This window comes from Bos taurus, chromosome 13, assembly GCF_002263795.3.
Source record: "Bos taurus isolate L1 Dominette 01449 registration number 42190680 breed Hereford chromosome 13, ARS-UCD2.0, whole genome shotgun sequence".
In the NCBI taxonomy this organism is placed as follows: domain Eukaryota; kingdom Metazoa; phylum Chordata; class Mammalia; order Artiodactyla; family Bovidae; genus Bos; species Bos taurus.
This window is the reverse complement of record NC_037340.1, coordinates 17,613,706-17,632,926: the sequence shown is the minus strand read 5'-3', so window position 1 is coordinate 17,632,926 and position 19,221 is coordinate 17,613,706. Positions and strand designations below refer to the sequence as shown.

Genomic DNA, 19,221 nt, shown 5'->3' with positions numbered 1-19,221 from the left:
CTGCTGCATGGGCCCGTCGACGTTGGAAAGGCCGACTGGTAAGTGGTGGGCTGCGACTGGCCCGGGGCCGCCGTCGACTCCTTGGAAGGCCGACTGGTAAGTGGTGGGCCCTGCAGAGAGACCCCCACCCTTTCCTGCCGATGCAGATTCCCACGCTTGGTCAGCCTCCACACCATAGCCTCTCAGGCTTCCCCTACAAGACGTCATTGCTGTCCTTGTGGGGTTAACTGCTCCAGCCTCTGTTCAGACTGCCTCCCATGATAGAGCAGAGAGCTGTAATGAACATGTTCAGATCCTGGAGAAGGAAATGGCAACCCACTTCAGTATCTTGCCTGGAGAATTCCATGGACAGAGGAGCCTGGCAGCTACAGTGCATGGGGCCTCAGATTGGACACTACTGAGCGACTATCACTCATTCACTCACTGCCTATAGCAAGGGTCCCACGTGTTCTCGCTAAATGATTATTGCACAGATGACATTGTTCTAATTTCTGTTTTGAAATTCCTAGTTATGGCTTATCAGAAATTTGCAAAGACAGCCGGGAAGTCCCATGCACCTTTTCCCTATCTTGCCCCAAAGTTAATGTCTTACAACTAGAGTACAGTCACAAGAAGAAACTGACACTGCTATGACATTGCTACTCTCAGGCCCTTACTCCCATTTCACAGGTACATAGATGAGCACAGGTGTTGGGGTCCTCTGTGAAGTTTTATCACATGACCTCCACAGTCACCATGCTCACCTGTAACCATTATACAAAGCAATTGCATTCTGTTTTAATAGATTGCACACAATCTTCAGTACTGACTGTCCACCTCCGTAGACATTTAAACACCTGAAGATTCATACCATGATAAAGTTCCTGAATGAATCCACAAGGATTCCTGATCTTACATAAACAAGAAGAACATCAGAAAGATACAGCTAAGTAAAGTGCATCTTGCCCACTGGCATGGGGAATACGCCTGCTTACGAGGTTTGGGCTTTGGCTGTGACTGAGCCCAAGACATTTTCTTCTGCTGCTAGTAAGTTGGTCCAAAGATAGTGGAGGCGTATTACCTTTTTAAAACAGTTCTGTGGATAAAAACAGCCTCCCCAAACAACCATCAGAAGGCCAAGTCTCATTTGACTCTGTGCTTAGGAAGTGCCGTTACAGCAAGACATTTTGCCCGTTCTCACCTTACTGGCTTCTCATGTCCCTTCTACCCTGGATTTGTTCCCTCTGTAAAGCACTTTTCAAGATCCAGCCTTCATGTATCTTGGTTCTCCTTTTTGATTTTTCGTTCACTCTCATTACTACATTACCAAAACTAAAAAAGCAAAACATTTTAAATACAGCAGTGTGTACATGACTGTCTCAAACTCACTAGCTATCCCAACAAGGACCTACTGTATAGCACAGGGAAGTCTGCTCAATGTTTAGTGGCAGCCTGGATAGGAGAGGGGTTGGGGGAGAAATTGTTGTTCAGTTTGCTCATTCGTGTCCAACCTCTGTGTGACGCCATGGACTGCAAGCATGCCAGGCTTCCCTATCTTGACCATCTCCGGAGCTTGCTTAAACTCATGTCCATTGAGTCAGTGATGCCACAAACCATGCTGGCCCGGGGGCCGCCGTCGACTGCTTGGAAGGCCGACTGGTAAGTGGTGGGCCTGCAGAGAGACCCCACCCTTTCCTGCCGATTGCAGATTCCCACGCTTGGTCAGCCTCCACACCATAGCCCTCTCAGGCTTCCCCTACAGAACGTCATTGCTGTCCTTGTGGGGTTAACTGCTCCAGCCTTCTGTTTCAACTGCCTCCCATGATAAGCAGAGAGCTGTAATGAACATGTTCAGATCCCCTGGAGAAGGAAATGGCAACCCACTTCAGTATTCTTGCCTGGAGAATTCCATGGACAGAGGAGCCTGGCAGGCTACAGTGCATGGGGCCTCAGATTTGGACACTACTGAGCGACTATCACTCATTCACTCACTGCCTATAGCAAGGGTCCCACGTGTTCTCGCTAAATGATTATTGCACAGATGACATTGTTCTAATTTTTCTGTTTTGAAATTCCTAGTTATGGCTTATCAGAAATTTGCAAAGACAGCCGGGAAGTCCCATGCACCTTTTCCCTATCTTGCCCCAAAGTTAATGTCTTACAACTAGAGTACAGTCCACAGAAGAAACTGACACTGCTATGACATTGCTACTCTCAGGGCCCTTACTCCCATTTCACAGGTACATAGATGAGCACAGGTGTGTTGGGGTCCTCTGTGAAGTTTTATCACATGACTTCCACAGTCACCATGCTCACCTGTAACCATTATACAAAGCAATTGCATTCTGTATTAAATAGATGCACACAATCTTCAGTACTGACTGTCCACCTCCGTAGACATTTAAACACCTGAAGATTCATACCATGATAAAGTTCCTGAATGAATCCACAAGGATTCCTGATCTTACATAAACAAGAAGAACATCAGAAAGATACAGCTAAGTAAAGTGCATCTTGCCCACTGGCATGGGGGATACGCCTGCTTACGTTTTGAGGTTTGGGCTTTGGCTGTGACTGAGCCCAAGACATTTTCTTCTGCTGCTAGTAATTGGTCCAAAGATAGTGGAGGCGTATTACCTTTTTAAAACAGTTTGTGGATAAAGAAACAGCCTCCCCAAACAACCATCAGAAGGCCAAGTCTCATTTGACTCTGTGCTTAGGAAGTGCCGTTACAGCAAGACATTTTGCCCGTTCTCACCTTACTGGCTTTCTCATGTCCCTTCTACCCTGGATTTGTTCCCTCTGTAAAGCACTTCTTCAAGATTCCAGCCTTCATGTATCTTGGTTCTCCTTTTTGATTTTTCGTTCACTCTCATTACTACATTACCAAAACTAAAAAAAGCAAAACATTTTAAATACAGCAGTGTGTACATGACTGTCTCAAACTCACTAGCTATCCCAACAAGGACCTACTGTATAGCACAGGGAAGTCTGCTCAATGTTATGTGGCAGCCTGGATAGGAGAGGGTTTGGGGGAGAATTGTTGTTCAGTTTGCTCATCCTGTCCAACTCTGTGTGACGCCATGGACTGCAGGCATGCCAGGCTTCCCTATTCTTGACCATCTCCGGAGCTTGCTTAAACTCATGTCCATTGAGTCAGTGATGCCATGCAACCATCTCATTTTCTGTTATCCCCTTCTCCTGCTTTCATTCTTTCCCAGCATCAGGGTCTTTTCCAATGAGGTCAGCTCTTCACATCAGGTGGCCAGATTATTGAGCTTCATCGTCAGTCCTTCCAATGATATTAAAGAGTGGAATTTTACATACGGCAGCCCAACAGGCTCCCCCGTCCCTGGGATTCTCCAGGCAAGAATACTGGAGTGGGTTGCCATTTCCTTCTCCAATGCATGAAAGTGAAAAGTGAAAGTGAAGTTGCTCAGTCGTGTCTGACTCTTAGCGACCCCATGGACTGCAGCCCACCAGGCTCCTCCATCCATGGGATTTTCCAGGCAAGAGTACTGGGTGCCATTGCTAGGAAACTAGCCCTCAAAACATCTGTAAGTGATAGCTGGAGACAGAAGATTGGAGGTGCTTTGGTGAGATGCTCTAAGAGCAGACGATTCCACAGACCGATTGAAAACAGAACTCACAATCTTTAAGTACAATCAGGCTTAGGAAGGACAGAGGGGGACAATAAGCAGAGGAGAGAGGATGACAACAAATCTGAAATCAAGAGCTCTAAGTCTATGAACAAGAGTCTAGTGTTCGCACACTCAGAGGCCAACAAAATATGTCAACCCATCAGGACACCCTCTGATGACAACTGCGGAATGCAACAGAACCAGGAAAAAAGAAGAGAGGAAAAGGAAAGAGGATAGCCAAGTAGCAGTGATGCCAAGGCAAGCCACAGGAGAAACGAATTACTACAGGGCACACCACAATCTCCACACACCTGCACAAAAGGGCCAAGCAGACAAATGGGGAAACCAGTAAGACCCCAGAACATCTACTTCCGCAAGCATATTGTCAAGACCTGTCCCCTGAACAGCAAGCTTTCGCTCTAGACAATCTCAGGTGCTGTGAATAGATCCACATACACTGTCCTCTGGTTGCTGAAAGGGGGATACAGGCCAAAATAAGTTCCTAAAGAAGACAGAAGGGGGGCTTCTCTGGTGGTCCTGTGGCTGAGACACCACACTCCCAATGCAGAGGTCGGGTTCGATCCCTGGTCAGGGCACTAGATCCTGCATGCCACAACGAAGACCTGGTGCAGCCAAATTAGTAAATAAAATACTCTTTTTTAAAAAAAAAGAAGAATACAGGAGGAGAACTGCCTGTAAGACACCAGTTAAATAACCAATCATCTGAATTTAAAATATTCTGTTCTATACTGCAAATACGTGTTTTGATTTTAAAAGCAAGGAAACTGGAGGCTTAACCCAAGAAAAGGTGGAAACTGCAAGTGAAGTGAAAGTTGCTCAGCCATGTCCGGCTCTTTGCGACCTCATGGACTACACAGTCCATGGAATTCTTCAGGCCAGAATACTGAATCATGGAATTCTCCAGGCCAGAATATTGGAGTGGGTAGCCTTTCCCTTCTCCAGGGAGTCAACTGGTAATAAGGATGGAGCGGGTGTGGCAGGGGGAAGGTTAGCAGTAAAAAGTGTGTGGAGCTACCAGATATCGCAACTTCCAAGCACTTGCACCAATACAAACGGCTGCAGTAAGAACAACCCCTGGCATTTCCTAAAACTTAGTGAACTTAAAGAACTTTCATGCCTTCCTCTTTTTTTAATTGAAGTGGTGAGACAGAAGGGAACAATAACTTTGGTAAAGCTGATACCGGACCTGATTCTGTCTCCAAGGACTATTCTTACTACTCAGTTAATCAAATTCAATCCGCTCATGAGCAAAATGAGCTTGCTTTCATGTCAGAGATCTTTCTCCTTTTATCTTCCTTATTTGAGCAGATACAGGCACGAGAGCAGGCCCCCACTGGCAGCTACCATCCTTCCTTCCAGAGATCTTTATCCTCCCATGGGAAAATCTCTAACTTCTTCAGGCCTCAATTTCCCCACCTGCCATGAGTGGGTTACCATGAGGCCTTACAGGCTTGTTGCGATGAGGTAACTAACGTAAAGTATTTTGTAAACCACAGTGCGATACAAGATGCAAAGTATAACGATTCCAGGCCTGAAAAGCAGAGCTGCTCCCACTTTCCATCGGAAGGAACAGAAAACACCAGGAGGGTTAAACGACGAGCACCTCGGAAGATCAGGTAGAGAAGTCAACACCAACCCTCACGTCCGCCACCACCCCGCACAGCTTGCTCGGAACTCACAGACTCTCCACCAGCTCCAGCCCCCCTTACATTACCCCAGTTTTCCCAATATTGAGGTTAGGGGGAGGGCAACTGCAAATGCAAAAGGCAAAAGGATGCCACAAAATGACTCGCCCAAGGTCAAAACAGCTGAGCAGCAGGAAATGTTGGCTGCCCACGGCCGAGGCCACGTTCCGGCGACGCCCACATCACCGACAGCGCCCCGGCCTGCCGCTCTCTCATCCGCCCTGGGAGGACCATACCTCGCAGAGACCAGACCCGCTAAAGACCCCAGAGACTCAACGTCAACGCGACCGGGCCCGTCCGCGCCCCTACCACGCCGGCGGCCTCACTCACTATGGCGATCCGCATCGGGGCTCCCGCCGCCGCCGCCTCAGGTCCCGGGCCACCCGGGCTCCGGGTCGCGGCTTCCCAGGGGCAGTGGGAGCCCTTGCAGGCCGTGGACTTCCTCCACCAGCTCCGCCGCCGCCGCAGGGCCGCGAAGAGCCCGCCGCCGACGCTGACGGAATGCATCCCCGACCAATTGAAGCACGCAAGAGGAAGGGTGCACTTGACGGACTGCTGCGGCGGCCAATCGGGACGCTCAACCGCGCTACAGCTAGCAGGCCCCGCCCCCTCTGCGCTTCCGCCAGGGTGGAAGGGGCGAGCAATAACTTTCCCAGAGTTCCTCCGAGCTTAGGGACTCACGGAGGGGGCCGCGGCCGGCGCGATGGGCGGGGCCAAGAGTATGGGCGGGACCGGCCGCGGAGGGCGGGGCCACAGGCGGGGCCGCACGGGCCCCACCCCGTCCTCGCGTGCTCGCGCCGCCTGAGGTGGTGGTACCTGGGGTTCACCTAATGTTTCTCCTCAAAGTGAAACCAGTGCGGGCGGTAGTCTCCGCGCGTGCGTTCGCTGCGGCCCGCGGGTCGCGTGGTCAGCTCGGAACCTGAGGGTGTGGGGGAAGGTCGGGGCGTCTGGGGAAGGGTCCTGACAGGCAGGGTGGAGGAGGATCGCGGGGCGGGTCCGGGGGAGGGTCGCCAAGCGTTCCCGCAGGACTCGAGCCCGTGGCCATGACCGCGCTCCGGGTTCCGCGGCGGCTGTGCTGGTTGGTGCTGGATGAGAGGAGCTGCACGCGGCTGGGCGCGCGGGCTGCGCGGGGTCTGCCGGAGATACCCTCCTGCACACTTTACGCGCCACAGCCGCTGGGACATCTTGGCCTATCTGGGACCTGGACATCGAAGCCGTCCACCAGGACTACAAGCGGGCTCTCTCTGCACGAGGCTGCCTCCATGGGACACCCGGACTGCGTGCGGTACCTGCTGGCCCGGGGGGCCGCCGTCGACTGCTTGGAAGGCCGACTGGTAAGTGGTGGGCCCTGCAGAGAGACCCCCACCCTTTCCTGCCGATTTTAGATTCCCACGCTTGGTCGGCCTCCACACCATAGCCTCTCAGGCTTCCCCTACAGAACATCATTGCTGTCCTTGTGGGGTTAACTGCTCCAGCCTTCTGTTTCAGACTGCCTCCCATGATAGAGCAGAGAGCTGTAACGAACATGTTCAGATGCCCTGGAGAAGGAAATGGCAACCCACTTCAGTATTCTTGCCTGGAGAATTCCATGGACAGAGGAGCCTGGCAGGCTGCAGTCCATGGGGTCTCAGATTTGGACACTACTGAGCGACTATCACTCATTCACTTACTGCCTGTAGCAAGGGTCCCAGGTGTCATGTTTTTCTGGAAACATCTCACTAAATGATTATTGCACAGATGACATTGTTCTAATTTTCTGTTTTGAAATTCCTAGTTATAGCTTATCAGAAATTTGCAAAGACAGCCGGGAAGTCCCATGCACCTTTTCCCTGTCTTGCCCCAAAGTTAATGTCTTACAACTAGAGTACAGTCACAAGAAGAAACTGACACTGCTATGACATTGCTACTCTCAGGGCCCTTACTCCCATTTCACAGGTACATAGATGAGCACAGGTGTGTGGGGTCCTCTGTGTAGTTTTATCACATGACCTCCACAGTCACCATGCTCACCTGTAACCATTATACAAAGCAATTGCATTCTGTTATTAATAGATGCACACAATCTTCAGTACTGACTGTCCACCTCCGTAGACATTTGAACACCTGAAGATTCATACCATGATAAAGTTCCTGAATGAATCCACAAGGGATTCCTGATCTTACATAAACAAGAAGAACATCAGAAAGATACAGCTAAGTAAAGTGCATCTTGCCACTGGCATGGGGGAATACGCCTGCTTACGTTTTGAGTTTGGGCTTTGGCTGTGACTGAGCCCAAGACATTTTCTTCTGCTGGTCCAAAGATAGTGGAGGCGTATTACCTTTTTAAAAACAGTTCTGTGGATAAAGAAACAGCCTCCCCAAACAACCATCAGAAGGCCAAGTCTCATTTGACTGTGTGCTTAGGAAGTGCCGTTACAGCAAGACATTTTGCCCGTTCTCACCTTACTGGCTTTCTCATGTCCCTTCTACCCTGGATTTGTTCCCTCTGTAAAGCACTTCTTCAAGATTCCAGCCTTCATGTATCTTGGTTTCTCCTTTTTGATTTTTCGTTCACTCTCATTACTACATTACCAAAACTAAAAAAAGCAAAACATTTTAAATACAGCAGTGTGTACATGACTGTCTCAAACTCACTAGCTATCCCAACAAGGACCTACTGTATAGCACAGGGAAGTCTGCTCAGTGTTATGTGGCAGCCTGGATAGAGAGGGGTTTGGGGGAGAATTGTTGTTCAGTTGCTCATTCGTGTCCAACTCTGTGTGACGCCATGGACTGCAGCATGCCAGGCTTCCCTATTCTTGACCATCTCCCGGAGCTTGCTTAAACTCATGTCCATTGAGTCAGTGATGCCATGCAACCATCTCATTTTCTGTCATCCCCTTCTCCTCCTGCTTTCATTCTTTCCCTGCATCAGGGTCTTTTCCAATGAGTCAGCTCTTCACATCAGGTGGCCAGAGTATTGGAGCTTCATCCTCAGTCCTTCCAATGAATATTAAGGGGTGATTTCCTTTAGGATTGACTGGTTTGATCTCCTGACTGTCCAAGAGATTCTCAAGAGTCTTCTCCAAGGGGGAGAATGGATACATGTATTATATCTATAGCTGAGTCTCTTTACTGTTCACCTGAAACTATCACAACATTGTTAATTGGCTATACCCCAATAAAAAATAAAAAATTAAAGAAACAAAAAAATGAAACAGTGTTGGTAGTTAATACCAAAGCAGTCCTGTTTAGTCAAAGGCATGGTTTTTGCAGTAGTCATGTATGGATGTGAGAGTTGGACCATAAAGAAAAGCTGAGAGCTGAAGAATTGATGCTTTTGAACTGTGGTGTTCAAAAGAGAAGACTCTTGCGAGTCCCTTGGACTGCAAGGAGATCAAACCAGTCAATCTTAAAGGAAATCAGTCCTGAATATTTAGGACTGAAAATCAGTCCTGAAAGGACTGATGCTGAAGCTGAAGCTCCAATACTTTGGCCACCTGATGTGAAGAACTGACTCATTAGAAAAGACCCTGATGCTGGGAAGGATTGAAGGGAGGAGGAGAAGGGGACTTCAGAATGAGATGGTTGGATGACATCACCAACTCGATGGACATGAGTTTGAGCAAGCTCCAGGAGTTAATGATGGACAGGGAAGCCTGGCTTGCTGCAGTCCATAGGGTCACAAAGAGTCAGACACGACTGAATGACTGAACTGAACTGATTTTCCAGTAGTCATGTATGGATGTGAGAGTTGGACCATAAAGAAGGCTGAGCACCAGAGAACTGATGCTTTTGAGCCATGGTGCTGGTGAAGACTCTTGAGAGTCCCTTGGACTGCAAGGAGATCTAACCAGTCAATCCTAAAGGAAATCAATCCTGAATATTCACTGGAAGGACTGATGCTGAAACTGAACCTCCAATATTTTGGCCACCTAATGCAAAGAGCCAACTTAATAGAAAAGACCCTGATGCTGGGAAAGACTGAAGGCAGGAGGAGAAGGGGATGACAGAGGACTAGATGGTTGGATGGCATCATCAACTCAATGGACATGGGTTTGAGCAAGCTCTGGGAGATGGTGAAGGACAGGGAAGCCTGGTGTGCTGCAGTCCATGGGGTCACAAAGACTTGGAGAAGACTGACCCCCTGAACGACAACAACAACACATAAAACAGATAACCAACGAGGACCTATTGTATATCACAGAGAGCTCTACTCAGTTTTATATAATAACCTATATGGGAAAAGAAGCTGAAAAGAATGGAGATATGTATGTATATAGAACTGATTCACTTTGCTGGACACCTGAAACTAACACAACACTGTGAGTCAAATATACTTCAATGAAATTTTTCAAAAAATTGTTTCCTGCTGGAACAAGGCTTTATATCTCTTTAGAACAAATCTCTCCAACTCCTAATAAGTATCTCAGATTCTAAGGGGTCATTCCTATGACTTCCTTCCATTAAATTTGCAGTTTCCTGAAGTACCTTTATTCAGTCCAATAGGTCATGAGCATTGAGGGGCCCAATGACAACCAGTAACAACCCACGAGAGAGATGAAGCCACATTTTGTTGGTTTTCGAATTTCTAGCATCCAGCACAGAGACTAGACTCTGGACTTGGTTGGTTTTAGGTGTGCAGCTTCTGAAGGACATGATACTCACTGAATAGCTGAAGTGGGGGAATATGATACACAGATTATTTTAAGAAGATAGATTTTTCTAGACTTTTCAGACTAGGTGGGTAACGAATGAAAACCTCCTAACTAGGAACATTCCCCCCACCTCTTGAATCTATTTAAAATAAAGGAGGACACACTAAAAAGAAAAACTAATGGACATGGAGCAGAACACTGTGAAGACCTCCCCATGGCACCTGCCTCTTGTTGGTAGAAAAGCTTTAGCCTCTGAGGCTTTGCCCAAGTCCCAAAGAGCAAACGTAATCAGAGAAGTGCGAAAATGCTGAAATAAATGAAAACAGTCTAAGACAAATTAACTATAGTTAAAACATCAAAGTCAGCTCCTCCTCAAGGGCTGTAGATAACATTCTGAGCCATATCCTGGAGTTCTGCAGATACTGAAACCCCCACCAGGTGGAAGAAGTTAACCGCATGCTGACTATACCTATGTAGACCCCAGACCAGTTGAAACCTGATGGTGGATGATACTGACTCCTAAAACCACCCACTTAGCTCACCACCAACCAATCCAGAAGGATGTACACCAGCTATCAGGCATCTCACACCCTCACCCCCAACGGTGCCTTTAAGAACCCTTCCCTGAATGTGGGGGAGGATGAATGCATGTATATGTGTGGCTGAGTCACTCTGCTGTGCACCTGAAACTCACCACATTGTTCGTTGGCTATGCTCCAATAATATACGTTTTTTTAGAAAATTATTTTTGTCCTTAGGAAACCTAAGCCACATATTTTCTTTTTCTAGTTTACCAAGAAATGCATTCATTTTTTGCAAAGTCAGTTTAGATGTTTTTGTGAAGGTATATTTTAGATGTGATTAGTATTTAAAGCAGTAACTTTGAATAAAACTGATTTCCCCCCATAATGTCCATGGGCCTCATCCAATCAGCTGAAGACTGCAAGCCCAAATATTGAGGTTCCTCACAGTGGAAGGATGTTTTCAAATTGTGCTAGAGAAGACTCTTGAGAGTCCTTTGGACTGCAAGGAGATCAAACCAGTCAATCCAAAAGGAAATCAACCCTGAATATTCATTGGAAGGACTGATACTGAAACTGAAGCTCCAGTATTTGGGCCACCTGATGCAAAGAGCGATTGCTCGGAAAAGACCCTAATGCTGGGAAGGACTGAAGGCGGGAGGAGAAAGGGGCAGCACAGGACAAGATGCTTGGATGGCGTCACCGACTCAGTGGACATGAATTGGAGCTAACTCCAAAAGACAGTGGAGGACAGAGGAGCCCTGAAGACTGCAGTCCATGGGGTCGCAAAGAGTGGAACACAACTTGGTGACTGAACAGCAACCGAAAAGTGGAAGAGTTCAAGTCTGAAGCATAGAAACCCTGGCTGAGTTTCCAGACTATTGTTCTGGGGATTCAGGTTCAAGACTGCAACATCAACTCTTCCCTGAATCTCCAGTCTGCTGGCTCACTACAGATTTCAGGTCTCCTGACAGACGGATAGATAAATAGCGAATCCCCTACTGTCTTTATTCCCCCTCTGGAGAACCTTAAAAATTCTACTGTATTCTAGCAGTGTGGCTCTAGTTATGTTTCACTATATCCAGGCAGCAGGAATATAGTTATGTTTATTATTATAGTAAAATACATTGTGGTAGTCATCTTGTAAGTCAAATCATTATGCTCTACACCTTAAACTTATACACTGCTGCATGTTAATTACATCTCAATAAAACTGGAAGGGAAAAAATTGCAATTCGGGAAACAGAGATTCAGGTTAAACTGAGTGTTCCAAAAAGGAGTCAGGGGTTTATGAAGACAAAAGGCCACAGGTTGTCAAAAATTGCCTGATGAGAACTGTGAGCGACTCTGATACAAGCCAGGAAATATTTGTCCTTACGGAATCACAAGTTATTTAGGGGAGGGATGGTCCAAGAAGTAGCTTGAGTTTTTGGCAGATATCCTGGAGGACTTCATTAGGACAACAAATGATCGGAAGGTCAGATTCCATCCAGGCTGAGACATGCCTGTGTCACACTCGTTAATGGCCTCCTGGCTCTGTTTCAGAGAGCTCTTTAGGAAGCATTATTGTTGTTGAGTGGCTAAGTCATGTTCAACTCTGTGACCCAATGGACTGCAGCACGCCAGGCTTTCCTATCCTTCACTATCTCATGGAGTTTGTTCAAATTAGGGAACGTTACCGACTCCATGGTTTTTCTTTCACAAAAGGCAGTATGAAATCTGTCCCTGACTTCTGCTGAAGTGAACAACTGTAACAGGGAAGACCCTTTTGTATTCTATTACAAGTTCAGCACTAAAGGGATGTTGCCTTTATGCTTATATTGTACATAGTTGCTCGTCGCTGGGAGCCTTGCCTCCCGCATAATAAGGATTAAGCTTAAACACCTGTGTTTACCTCCCAGGAAACAACCTGACCAAGCCCGCCTGTCAATGACTGCAGGAAGGGAATTAACACATTCCCTTCAGAGGCTGATGGGAACCAGGAAAGGTTTGACTTTACTCTTTCTCCTTTTAGTGTAAACCAAGCCTGAATTCTAACTCAGGCAAGATGGTTCTTATGGGACATGAGTCCACCATTATCTTGATCTACCAGCTTTCCAAACAAAGTTGCTATTCCTTGCCCCAGTAATTCATCTCTTGATTTATCGGCCCATCCTGTAGGAAGCAACAGGACTTGGTAACAGGATGGTGCTACTTATGTCTAAGGCCTTCAAGTGAGCGTCAGCTCACTGGCTGGTGCTGCTGTATACGTAACAGTTTACCAGAGATCTCTTCTTTGCAGACGAGGCAAAGTCTCTGCCAGTTGTAAATGAGCATAGCTCCCTGTACTCAGGTGTGTCCTGTGGGGGAGGACAAAAACTATCCTTCTAGGTTCATCTGGCTGGTTAAGAAGCGACTTAACATGAGACAGATTAACAGGAGAAAAGCAAACAAAAGGTTAACAACATGTATACTTCTGTATACATGGGTGAGAACCAGAAAATGTGAGTAACTCACCAGAATGGTTGAAACCCTCACCTTAAATGCCATCTTCAGCTAGAGACAGAGGAGGATGCTGTGGGTAGTGGTTTGGGACTAGAATGTGGAAGAAGGTGATTCACATGGAGATGGAAAAGCAAGTGTTTGGAACTCTCTGTAAATATTTGCAGTTCCCCTGACCACACCTGGCACACATTTTTTCTCAGTATCTCTCATAGTAGCTGTCTTCCTGGGCCAGCCCCTTTATCTAAACGATTCAACATTTAAGGAGGCGGTCAAAAGAAAGGCTTTGAGTCTTTTGTTTCTTAAAAATATTCTGCCTAAAATCATTCTCTTGCCAAAGAGACACATTTTGGAGTGACAAATTTTGCTTCCCTACAATGCCCTGGATCAGGTAGAAAAGGTTAATACAGAAACACAAGGAGGAAGCCACCTTGCTTCCCAAAATAGTCCCTGAAATTCTGGGGGACTTGGCTTAGATTCCTGAATCTAAGACTTGGGGGACTTTGGCTGAGACCAATTTCTTTTGCTCAGTAAGGGTCTTGCTGATTAAATGTTGCCCAAGACAAGCCAAAAGGATTTGGTGCCCATCAACTTCAAGTTTCCTTGGACTGGTTACAGTGGCTGAATTGCAGCCTAAAACTCTTCTAGGAACAAGGAGGGAAATTGTGGGGAAATAAACTTCCCTGGGATTTCTCAGTGGTTTTGTAAAAAGCCCAGATCTTCTGAGACTCTTCAGCGCAGACATCTGCAACCGTTCATCTAATTAATAGCTCCGATCTGAAAGAATTCATAGTCTCATCTCCCCAAGGAGCAGGAGAGACCTACAGCCCAGAGTAGGTCCCCCCAAGGTGCTCCATCTCCTTAAGAATCTATATTTCAAGAAGGGATGAGGCCCAGAACCTTGGAGACTCCAGGTCAGGCTCCTGGAGAGATTTTGTTATCAGCAAAGCCCATAAACGGTTACCAGGTTAAACAAACAAACAAACAATATTAGGAATAAAAATACTAACCTCCTTTCCCTTGTGCGTAGTCTGGCTTCTCTTGCTTGCTGGGTGTTTCCTGCAGAGGCCTTGCTTCCGGCTCTTCAAACCCCAGTTCCTGGTGTGAACCAGCTTGGCCGATGCTCTTGCTTGGGCTGGGGGTGCCGTGTGCGGAGACGCTGCACCCACCTTAATGTAAGGTGGCAATGAGCCTTGTGAGCCCCACTACCGGGAGCAGCTGTGCCTATCTCTGCTCCCCAGAACCCCGCCAACTCCACCCACTCCCCCGCTGATGAAAGCCCTACGGAGCAGCCCCGCCCATGGCCTGTTGGAGAGTGTGGACTGTACAGTGGGTGCTCCCACTTCTCAGTTCCTTTGCTTCTCAACACAACTCATTCCATTGGCGGAGAAACACTGGGCAGAAGGACCCTTTTTGGGGTGGGTGACACCTTTACTTACGTACCAAAGGCCAGAGTAAGGAGGACATCCTTCCCAGGAGAGGAGAAGGCCCTTCTCAGCAGGAGGGACAAGGTTTTCTTCCGTTCTGCACCTGCTGTTGTGGAACAATTGACCTGCTCTCAACACACGGCCCCAGGTGCAGTCCTGGGCGAGGGGGCAACGCCTGTATTTTTACTGTGAGATACTTAATAAGAACTGTGTCTCTGATCACAATGACCTGTCCGTGCCTTCAGGATAAAAGGAATGAATACTGAAAGCCTAGCCAAAAGGAGGGAGTGTCTCCAAAAGGTCAGTTAGAGTGAACGCCAAGAGGAGGAATTCAGATAGACAAGGGCAGGAAAGGTGTGGCTTTGATTCAGCGATGTGGTAGTCATCAGTGACTTGGGAGTAGTTTTGAGGAAAGAAAGGGAAGACAGTCTAGAACTGCTAGGGATACAGGTGAACCTTTCAAGAAGTTTGTTGTGGGACCTCAGATTGTCTGGTACAAGTGAGAGGGGAGAAGCATGGTGAGAAGTTCGTAGAGAAGAGATCTGAAATCCTTATCAGAAGATACAAATTAATAAAAGTAGCAGGATCACTGGGCAGTGCAGCACTGAGACCCTTGGAGAGGGTGGTGGGGGAGAAGGATCATCAGTCTCATATGAAACTGGAGCTCTGCCAAGTCAGATCACTGAGAGGACAGAAAGACAAGGGGATGAAGGATTAAGTGAGCATTAGTAACATGTCAGCTCTTGGAACTGTTGGTGAGGAAAACACTTCCTCCACCCTTTAGGTTATTGGGAATCTGCCAATTAAATTGACAAAAGCAGATAACCATGAGAAAAAAAACATTTAAATAGCTTTCCAGGAATGATGTACACATCTGAGAGTTGGACCGTAAAGGCTGAGTGTTGAAGAATTGATGTTTTCAAACTGTGGTGCTGGAGAAGACTTGAGAGTCCCTTGGACAGCAAGAACAAACCAGTCAATCCTAAAGGAGATCAACCCTGAATATTCATTGGAAGGACTGATGCTGAAGCTCCAATACTTTGGCCATTTGATGGGAAGAGCCGACTTACTAGAAAAGGCCCTGATGCTGTGAAAGATTGTGGCCGGAGGAGAAGGGGGTGACAGAGGATGAGCTAGTTAGATGGCATCTTCGACTAAATGGACATTGAGTTTGAGCAAACTCAATGGTGAAGGACAGGGAAGCCTGGCATGTTGCAGTCCATGGGGTCGCAAAGAGATGGACGTGACTGAGCGACAACAATAACAACCACGTGCAGAGGTTCACAAAGAAATGTGACTTGAGGGGTGATTACAACCGGGAGTTGATATACTACTTAGTAAATGCCAGGGAGTAGGAGATAAAGGCATCTTCTGAAAAACAGGTGACTTGGGGAAGGAGGGGCACTTATAACAAAAAACATTTAGGAAATATAAATGGTACCTTAGGAGGAGATAGGGGAGATGGGGAAGTTTTGCAAAAATGTCTGTCTGGTGCTTGGAACTTTTCTCTCATTTTAACACGGTTTCCAAAAGTAAATCAATTAAACACGGTTTCCAAAAGTAAATCAATTAAAACCAACTCAAATGCATTTCTTTTTGTAGCTGAATAATATACAGCTTCTTTATCCATTCATCTGTTGATGGACATCTAGGTTACTTCCATGTCCTAGCTATTGTAAATAGTGCTACAGTGAACACTGGGGTACATGTGTCTTTTTGGAATTTGCTGTATGATGCAGGGAACCCAAAGTTGGTGCTTTGTGACAACCTAGAAGGGTGGAATGGGGAGGAAGGTGAGAGGGAGGTTCAAGAGGGAGGGGACATATGCATACCTATGGCCGATTCAAGTCAATGTATGGCAGAAACCATCACAATATTGTAAAGTAATTATCCTCTAATTAAAAATAAATTTTTTAAAAAAAGTTAATTCATTGCAAAGGCAAAAACTCAGGCAAAACTTATTTCTTCATGAGGAAGACCTATGAATCCATGTTTACAGTTACATATAGTAAGTTTTATGCCACTGTTAAGTTGTAGTACATCAAAACATTGATGGTAGCCATAACATTGATGGTAGCCATAAGTATCTAAATCTTTAGACCTATATATAGTGATAAAAACTGGAAAATACAAAAAAGCTATCAATCAACACCACTAAATATTAATGACAAGTCTGGTTGTTTGGATGCTGTTTAAACAGCTGATACTAGGGTTTGAGTTCATAAAGGGCCGCTCAAATGGTAAAGAATCCACCTGCAATTCAGGTGACCTGGGTTTGATCCCTGGTTCTGGAAGATCCCCTGGAGAAGGGAATGGCTCCCTGCTCCAGTATTCTTGCCTGGAGAATTCCATGGACAGAGGAGCCTGGCGGGCTCGTCCATGGGATCACAAAGAGTCGACATGGCTGAGTGACTAACAGTATCACTTTGAATATGGAAAACTCAACAGTGCTGGCTTTTAAGTCTGCTAAGTTAGAGGCAGAGAAACATCGCTTAAAATACCATATACATTGTTATCATACACACATAATATGAAAATATTTTCCTTTAATAAAGAATTTCTCATCAGGTTTAATGGGAAACAATGAAAACTTCATGTAAACAGTCCTGTAGGGAAACTTTTACTATTCATCATTCAAATCATCTTTTTTCTTCAAAGTCTGTACATATTCTTGTGATGTTTTCCATAGTAGGTCCTCATATACATTTGACCCATCTGTAGATCCTCAAGGAGTCACTCTAAAGGAATTAGATGCAAATTCAGCATCAACTGGAAGGAAAAGGAAAGAATTATATTCTTTACCTAAAATACCTGAGTTAACTGTTAGTTAAGAAAAAAACAAAACAAAATTGAGACCTTTCCAAGTGTTCCGAAGAATGAATTATATCTATAGATGACACAACACAAAAAACAAGATTACAGTTATATAATCCGCTCATGGTCGCACGTGTGGCTGAGTATCAGGGCTTCTGGTTTTCTCATTCTTCATTCATTTACTCGATAACTACGTGCAAAGGTGCTGTGACAAGCACTGGAATTACAAGATGAAGGTGACCCAGTCCACCCTGAAAAATGATATGCCCTAAGCTGGAAAAATACATGAACAGCAGATTTCCATCCAGAGTCATAAATACTAAGACAGATATAAAAGATGGCACAAGGAACACTCAAAAGGGACAGCCAGCTTTGTGTCAGTACTGCCAGCTTTTTGACGGAGGTGATATGTAAGTAGCTATCTGAAGGACAGGAGAAAGTACAAGAGGTAGAGGGGAGAAATATGTACAAAGACCAGAGGTGAGGAAGCACACCTGTGGGATCCTACACAGTCTGGCTGGTTAGATGCAGAGTTGAGGGGCAGAGGAGGGTGGTAAAGAGATAAGGTCAACTACTTTGGCAGGACCCAAATTGAGGTGGGTGTTTGGAGCTTTTCCTGAGGGTGAAAGATAAACTGGTGACAAAGTCAACGACAGAGAAATTTTAAAGTCACCCACCAAGTGACAGCTACACAAACATGACTGCTTCAGTCTGGTTTCCTAACCGTAACCACTATCAGACACTTGAGACGTTGATGAACTCCACGTATTCTGAGAATAGTGTCAGGGTGTAGGCGGATAGTTCCACAGGGATGGAGTCAGTAGAAGGAGGAAATAGCCAGAAATAAAAGAAATACCTAGACCTTTTGGGCTTGTTTTTCAAGCAATGGAACATGGTGAATAGATGAGGAAGAAGGAATTTTTCACTATGACTGCTCATGCTCTCACATTTTTTATTAGCTATATGTAAGAAAAAATATTTAAGATAGCAACTGCTATCCAAACAATGGAAAGAGATGCCACTGACTGTTTACCATGTATTTCAGAAATCAATGTCTAATGATTTTGTCATACGTTTTTGCAACATACCTTCTTCTAGTTCTCTAGTTATATCTTGTCCAACTCCTGCTGCATCTGAAATAAGTCAAATATTATGTTTAAGTTAAACAAGAGATATTATCATAGGAATGACGTATAATTTCCTACATGTGACATTTAAATAATACTTTGAGACTAGACCTAACTTGAAGATTACTTAGGTAGAAAAATAATCACATAAATAAAAGAAAATGAATTCCTACTTATTCTGCTTTTAGATAACAGAGAACATATATATGGGATGCTATTTAGATTAATCTGATAAAAAGTATAATAAATATCAGTCTATTGAGTACACATAATTTCAGAGAATTAGGGAATGACCCATAATCCTGGTAATGATGCACAAGATCACCATCTTCTCCCTTAACAGCTCCTGCCCTAAATATGTACTTCCAAGACCTTTATTTTGATTTCTAGGTGAGGATCATGTTCAAATGAAGTAGTTTGAAGTCAAATATTAATAAGAAGAACACATCTGCAGTTTTCTTTAAACTTTTCCATTTAGCGAGACATAGAAAGGTGAGAAAATTATACACAAGAAAACAATGTACCGGCAAGTTTTAATTCTAAAGGTGTTTAGCGAGAAGGATTCTCTCACAAGTGTTAGTTTCTGAACTATGTCCCATAGAAGGGGAAGGTCCCATGGGGGTCACTGAAGGGTTGAGGAACAGAGAAGTCACAGCTGCACGGTCTCTGGCCACTCCTTTAGCTAAATGACTCTATACTTGTCTCTTTTATGTAATATGGTTCTGTGCGGAAGGTTTTTTTTAAAAAGAAAGGTTGTTTTTAAGGTATGAGAGTCATTGATGTAGTCAAAGTTACAATTCTACAAAAGAGTCTAGGGTCCTATGCCAGCTACTTCCTCAGATTAAGAAAACACATATAGATTTTTAACTATAACATAGAGAAAAT

The 19,221-nt window shown here is 45.5% G+C and overlaps 1 long non-coding RNA gene across 1 annotated transcript; it reads right to left on the bottom strand.

The window, feature by feature from the left end:
- Nucleotides 1-16,921: 16,921 nt before the first annotated feature.
- Nucleotides 16,922-18,373, bottom strand: LOC112449257 (uncharacterized). Its single transcript, XR_003037725.2, has 2 exons — nucleotides 18,298-18,373; nucleotides 16,922-17,164 (listed from the first exon to the last, which is right to left on the bottom strand). It is a non-coding gene; the product is annotated as an uncharacterized lncRNA (long non-coding RNA).
- Between the last annotated feature and the right edge of the window lie 848 nt (nucleotides 18,374-19,221).